Here is a 7,317-nt window from a genome sequence, read left to right as displayed (position 1 = left end):
GCCGAGACGGGCGGATCACGCGGTCAGGAGATCGAGACCATCCTGGCTAACACGGTGAAACCCCGTCTCTACTAAAAATACAAAAAATTAACCGGGCGAGGTGGCAGGTGTCTGTAGTCCCAGCGACTCCGGAGGCTGAGGCAGGAGAATGGCGTAAACCTGGAAGGCGGAGCTTGCAGTGAGCTCAGATCCGGCCATTGCACTCCAGCCTGCGCGACAGAGTGAGACTCCGTCTAAAAAAAAAAAAAAAAAAAGCAAAATATCTTGATCTTATGATGTAGGTAGAAACAGATAGTCATTCAGATTTAGCTGAGGGAGATAAACCATAATATATTATGGTTAGAATGGTGCATTCCCTTGAAAAAACATTCCAAATACCTTGGCATCTGCTTTTTGATGTAATTCTTTTGAAATACTTTTGAGCCTGCTGTGTAATATAATGGCCAAGACCTTGGACTTCAGAGACTGTTTGATCTGTCCTGGAATCATAGGTTCACTTCTTAACTAACTCGAAGCCTCAATTTTCTGGTCAATTAAAAAATATAAAAGAAGGATAACAGAACCTATTTCAGAAAGATTAAATGAGGTAATTATCAAGTGTGTAGCACAATCCCTGGACCCATTTCAAGCCCTCAAAAGTTAGTTGTTAACTATCTTCTTTTGTTTCTTTGGGAGAATTTAGAGTTTATTGATTGCCATTGAAGATGTTTTAGGATAGCCTTTACTGCTTCTAGCAGCTTAGAGGTTGTAGTCCAAGTTGATTACTTTCAATTTATAGAGTTACATCATTGAGATCCTGAGAACAGCCACTGTGAATAAAGCTTTGTTAAATTATAGCTTATCTTTTGTTTTTGCTACTTTGGTTTCCAGTGTTTTCAGTGACAGCCATGCCTTTTCCAAGTAAAATGTAACAATATAGAGCTTATCCTGCTAGAGCAGATGGCAGAACCAAAGGCGAATTAGGTTTAAAGGAAAGCAAACATGGGGGAATAATGGTAAGAAAATGTGTAAACAATAGAATAAAATTAAGCCAAAGACAAAAATTAGATGTATTTTGATCTGCTTATTACAAATGCCCCTTGATATTTAGTGTCATTTAAATATATAAGTAAGATGTAAGCACTTCATTATATCTGTTTGGTATCATTACAGAATGGAAACACTAATGCAGATGTGTTACTTCCATATTTCCTCAGTGAAGTCATGCAACTTTAAAAGGAAGAGGTATTTGGTATACACAAACTTAGATGGCAATTCTATTCTAGTAAGTATTCGAAAGGAAGATTATATCTTAAGTTTACACATGAAATACGAAAGCTCCAACATAATGCTGTTGCATGCTAATATTAAAGCTACTATCCCCAACAAATATATTGTTTGTTATTACTACTTTGCCAGATTAAGTGACTTGGTGTCCTCTGGAAAGCAGCCAGTGCTGAGAGTACAATTGGTACTTGTATCTCATAACTATTTTCTAGTTTGCTCATGTTTATATGCCTTCCTAGAGTCGTTTGTGCTTCTTTCTGAACTTGTTGATTCCAGTTGTACTTGTTTTATTATGAAATTTAAATATGTAAGTTGATAAAATGCAACTGAAAAAGAGTTGTTTCTAAGAAAACTAAGTTGACTGCTTTGGAAATACCTGGTAAAGGTGAGTTGTCTGATTAGGTGGATGAAAACTTAAAAGCCATGGGACAATCATGAAATGTGGAAGTTTTTAATTTGCAAGTGTTTTTTCACTTCTCATTCCACTGAAAACACTTAGTGGATACAAATATGCTTCATAGAAGAAAAGTATTAAGGAATTGAAATAACAGACTTATTTAAAGAAAAAGTCTTGGACCTATATCACATAATTGAATTAAAGTATGTGTTTTAAACTAAAATGTTTAAGGCAGGTTTGTATCACTTAAAGTCCCAAAACGTTTTTCTTCTGCGTTAAACAAGTTGACCATCTTCTGCATGTGGCTGCATGTGAACGTATGCAATAATAAGCTGTTATGATATCTTTGTAAATGAATAAAGAGAAAGAATTATTCATTCTACTTAGAAAATATAATGTGCTAACACATACTTGTCTAAACTGTAAGAAATATTTCCTGTATGAAATGTTGGAGAGAAGAAATGCACCCAACACCAAGTCTTGGTATCTAAATTTATTTATTTATTTATTTATTTAGAGATAGGGTCTGGCTTTGTCACCCAGGCTGGAGTTCAGTGGCGCGATCTTGGCTCACTGCAACCTCCATCTACTGGGCTCAAGTGATCCTCCCACCTCAGCCTCCTGAGTAACTGGGACTACAGGCGCATGCCACCACATCGAGCTAACTTTTTGTATTTTAGTAGAGATGGGGTTTTACCATGTTGCATGGACTGGTCTTGAACTCTTGACCTCAACTGATCCGCCTGCCTTACCCTCCCAAGGTGCAGGGATTACAGGCTATCTACCACCCCACGCAGCCTTGGTGTCTAAATTCAAAGCCTCTGAAACCATGTCAGGTCTTGAGAATTGCCATGAGTAAATCATTTCTTTTAGAAGGGCACGTTTTGTTTCTCAGAGCTTGTATTAACTTTTTTTCCTCCATAATACTCCCTTTTAATGAGGAAAAAAAAAAATGCCTGAGGAAAAGGAAGTTAACCATTAAATACCTATCTTGGAATTTGTTTTAATTTCCTGTTACTTGCCAGGCAGTATTTGAAAGGTCATGCATTAAAAAAAGAAAGTATGTCAATAGCATATACATGTAGAAATAAATCACATCAGTCAGTGTTGATTTTCATAGGAATGCAGATAAAAAAGATTTTACAGAAGATATTTTGAACAGCTTTTTAACAAAGGCTCACATTTGAAAAAGAAATTAAAGTTTTATTCACATAGAGACCACAGCCACTCTTTCCCTTTTAGTTCATTCTTATAGTTTGGTGAGGAAACTGCTCCACAAAGAAGTCATAGCTTTTGCCGTTTTCAAGGAAAACCTCAGGAGTTTCATCATTTTTTATCTTTTTTTCAAAATGCAATTCAGGAGTGTCACACAGACCCACCATAGACACAAATGAGCATCTACCACCTAAGTGGTTCTTGAGTGGTTTTGATACTCAGATCCACTTTCCCAGGTATCTGGTGTTAATGTATGCTCCTGATAATTAATAGTAAAATTATTAATGTCAAATTTGTAATATTTTCATGATAGATGATACATAATAATCTTACATTTATTAACAGGTTGGGCAGCAAAACTTCTTATTCTCAGGACTCCTTTAAATGCAAATTGTTGAGGAACCCAAAGAACTTTTTGCTTATGTGGTTGTGTTGGTTGATATTTCCCATATTGGAAATTAAAGCTGAAAAGTTTTAAAGCATTGTTCCACTTAATGGAAAGCAGCTGGATTTTCATCTCTGCTTCTGCATTAAATTGTGATATCTCTTGTCATGGAAACCTCTGGAAAACACTATACATATGAAAGAATACGAGTGAAAAAGTCTTAGTATTATCATTAATATAAATTTGGCATTGCAGATGTCCTTTGAGAACTGCTCTTTGGTGATACACGTCGGTGATGGACTGTTTGCAGTTTGAGTTCCTCTACGTGAATAGATATTACCAAGAGGTTCTGTTGGATCACTTAAGCAGCCCTGCCTTGGGGCAACTCTGCCATGTACAGGCCTGCCCACCCTCCTACAGACGCACACCAGCCTCTTTCCTTGACCTTATTAACATAAAATCACATTCTCATCTCAAGGAATGTATCTACTACTTGGAATCTATAGAGTCAGCTTTTAGTTATCAGTGAATTTTTTTGCTTCTGCTTCATACCATTTTCTTACCTTATCTGGTGATTCATTGCCTATAAAAATAACGAGTAGTTTTATAATCAAAATTAGCTTTGAATTGTGTTTACAAACGTGTCATAAATTTGTATGGATTTATATTTTTAAGGGATTTTTGTGAAGATACTTAGTATCTGAAGGGAAATGTTTGTTTAACCTTAATCTTCCTTGTCTATCCTAACCCCAACTCTCCCAGGGGAAAAAAGCTTCCTTTTTTCCTGCTCTACTTTCAGTACTACTAATTTATTAACTCATCAAACTCCAAGCAAAGGCAGAGGTAACAAAAGCAGAGGAAATTGTCATCATTGCTTCCTCTTCTCCACCTCACTGTGTTTCCTCTGTCCAACGCAGCACTCTTCTGTTTTTAACCACCCCGGACTTCCTCTCACGTGTCAACTCACCCCATCTTCTGCCTTGTCACTGTGCTACAGCCACACTGGCTTCCTTGTCTTCCCTCAAACTTTCACATGCATTTCTACCTCAAGGTTTTTCTATCCTCTCTGCGTGTGTCAGATGTTTCTTCTCTTCTGCACGAGTCTGCTAAAATCACACTTTATTAGTGAGTATGTCCTTGATCACTGTCTAAAATAATAACTCTGTCCTCTATTTTCTTATCCTCTATTTACTTCATAGAAATTATCTAAAGTTAATTTGTGCATGGCTTTATCTTTATAAACCGAGATTCATGAGGGAAGGGACTTTGTCTTCTTTATTGCTGTAAACACTGCCTGGCACATAGCATCCTTAACAGCTACTGATTGAATGAGTCATTGACCATCCTCCAAGCTCATTCTTAAGTTGTGACAAATGGATCATTACTGTTGATGCTGCAATGACAGCTTTGCTAGGGAGCCAGAAGTCAGTCTGTGAAACTGGTGATACTAGTAACTGCTTGAAAGAAAGCCATGTGACTTACATTTTTCCTACCAAAGGGAAAGTTGACTACTTGATAATATCCCCATTTCCACTTTAATACTCGATTTGGCTGCTCTTGTGAAGCTGCCTTCTCTCCCCCTCCCCCCTTCATTCCTTGTTTTCTTCTTTCCAAAATTACCTTTGACTCTCATTTAAACCAGATTTTTTTTTTCTGGGTCAGATAAGGGGGAGGAATACAGTGTGATTTACCCTGAGATCATAGAGTGCTGGAAAGGACCTATGCGGGTCACTTAATCTCATCTTCCTGTTTATAGATGAAGAAACAGCCTGGAAGGCTATAACTTTCCCAAGTGAGTGAGAGAATCAGGACTTTATAAAAGCCCTGATTTTCTAGTTCCTACTTCAATGTCAAGCTCATCTAAATCTGTGCCCTTCAGATTTTGGGTTTTCGGATTAGGGATGTTCACCTGGTAAATATAATGCAAATCTTCCAAAGTCCAACAAAAATGGGTATCTGAAACATTCAGGTGTTTAGAATTTCAAATAAGGAATACTCAACTCATATTTACTTGTTGACTGACCCAACAATTAAGTCCCTCTGTCATTTTTCTTATTTGTAAAATGAGAAACATCCTTACTCAGAATTGTTCAGAGAATTTAAAATGCATAATGCATGACATCTTTTTTTTTTTTTTTTTTTTTTTTGAGACAGAGTCTTGTTCTGTCACCCAGACTGGACTGCAGTGGCGCTGTCTCAGCTCACTGCAGCCTCCACCTCCCAGACTCAAGCAATTCCCCTGCCTCAGCCTCCCTAGTAGCTGAGCGTGTACCACCATGCCCAGCTAATTTTTGTAGTTTTGGTAGAGACAGAGTTTCAGCCTGTAGCCAGGCTGGTCTTAAACTCATGACCTCAAGTGATAACGCCCACCTCCCAAAGTGCTGGGATTACAGCCATGAGCCACTGTGCCCAGCCCATCATTCTCCCCTCCCTTCCCCTCTCCTCCTCCCCCTTCCCCTCCCCTCCCTTTTTTGAGACGGAGTTCCTTTCACTCCTGTTGCCCAGACTGGAGTGCAGTGGCGTGATCTCGGCCCTCTGCAAACCTCCACCTCTCAGATTTAAGCAATTTCCCTGCCTCAGCCTTCCAAGTACCTGGGATTACAGGTGTGCACCACCACGCTAGGCCAATTTTGTATTTTTAGTAGAGATGGGATTTCACCATGTTGGCCAGGCTTCTCTTGAACTCCTGACCTCAGGGGATCTACCCACCTAGGCCTCCCAAAGTGCTGGGATTACACGCGTGAGCCACTGTGCCTGGCTGGCCCAGTCCATGTTGAAGCCTTCATTGTGTTAGCTTTGGCTCCTGCCCCTCTTTTTCTAGGAGTCCTGGCTGTCCTCATGCAGAAGAACTTGCTTTTTTCCCTAAATTTGCTAGTGCTTTTTCTGCATTCAACTGTAGACCCTCTAGATCCTTCTCAAAGCCGTTGGCTTTTCGGCTTTCACATGTCCAAGATTGTCTAGACAGGTGAAACTTACAAGTTTTATTTTTAAAAATTAGTTTGGTTTTTAGAGGTTGATGATGTTTCCTTCTTATTAAAGTATATATAGAACTTTTCAGAAATCTAATCACTCTAAATCTACCTCTATACCTACCATATAGGAAAAAAAAGTTTGACCAGAAAATGGTCATTAGTCATAATACAAGAGTGATGCCTCCACTTTTAGATAAGAGTGGTAAGCATTTAATCAAATACTCTTCTATACTACCCAGCTTAATGTGGCTCCTGGTTGAGTAATTACAAAAAGATAAATAAAACAAAACAAAAAATTACACAAAAGGACAGCAGAGGGAGCTATTGAGATTTCATTATATTTTGTGTTGGGTTTTGCTTTTTTTTTTTAAAAAAAAGAAAAAACTATAATATTTTGACTTAGTCTTTCTCATCTCACTTATCAATATGCAGGGAAAGTTTTATCATATTGGATAATGTGTATGGAATGTGGGGGTGGCATAAAAAGAGGCTTTTTTTTTTCTGTCTGCCCCCACTCAAATTCTGTTAATCACCCCCATCGCTCCTATAAATGTAGCTGGTATAAGAAAAATAATGATAATTTTCCATAGTAATTTTAGAAATGTGTTTATTTCATTAGTGTAAATCTGGATCATGCAAAATCAACTGCTTTACAGGGCATTGTCTCTAATTGTGTTTTTATAGGCGCCCTGAAGACCTCTCCTGGGCTTCTAAAGTCTTCTACCCTGTTGTCCATTATAAGGGGTGGATTATGAGACCTAAAAGGGTTAAAATACATAGAATTTTATGAAGAGTACTCATTAGAAGAGGAGGATTGTACTTAGGCTGAGGGTGTGTGTGTAATGTACAGGTGGTGGTGGTTAGGGAGAGGGAAGTGAAAGGTTTGTTTCAGGCCTTTCTCCACAATCCTGATGCCACATTTCATGTGTACAATCCACTTCTGCTGTTGATATTTTTGTCTCTCCTTGTCCTACCAACAGTTCCTATGTTTACTAACTTGTCCTTCAGCCTCAGAATTCTACTCACTCCAAGTCCATCCTTCACACGTTAGCCATAGTCGTCATTTATTAAAGACAACTCTG

This window comes from Mandrillus leucophaeus, unplaced genomic scaffold (genome assembly GCF_000951045.1).
Source record: "Mandrillus leucophaeus isolate KB7577 unplaced genomic scaffold, Mleu.le_1.0 Scaffold236, whole genome shotgun sequence".
Classification (NCBI taxonomy): domain Eukaryota; kingdom Metazoa; phylum Chordata; class Mammalia; order Primates; family Cercopithecidae; genus Mandrillus; species Mandrillus leucophaeus.
Note: the sequence above shows the minus strand (reverse complement) of the source record.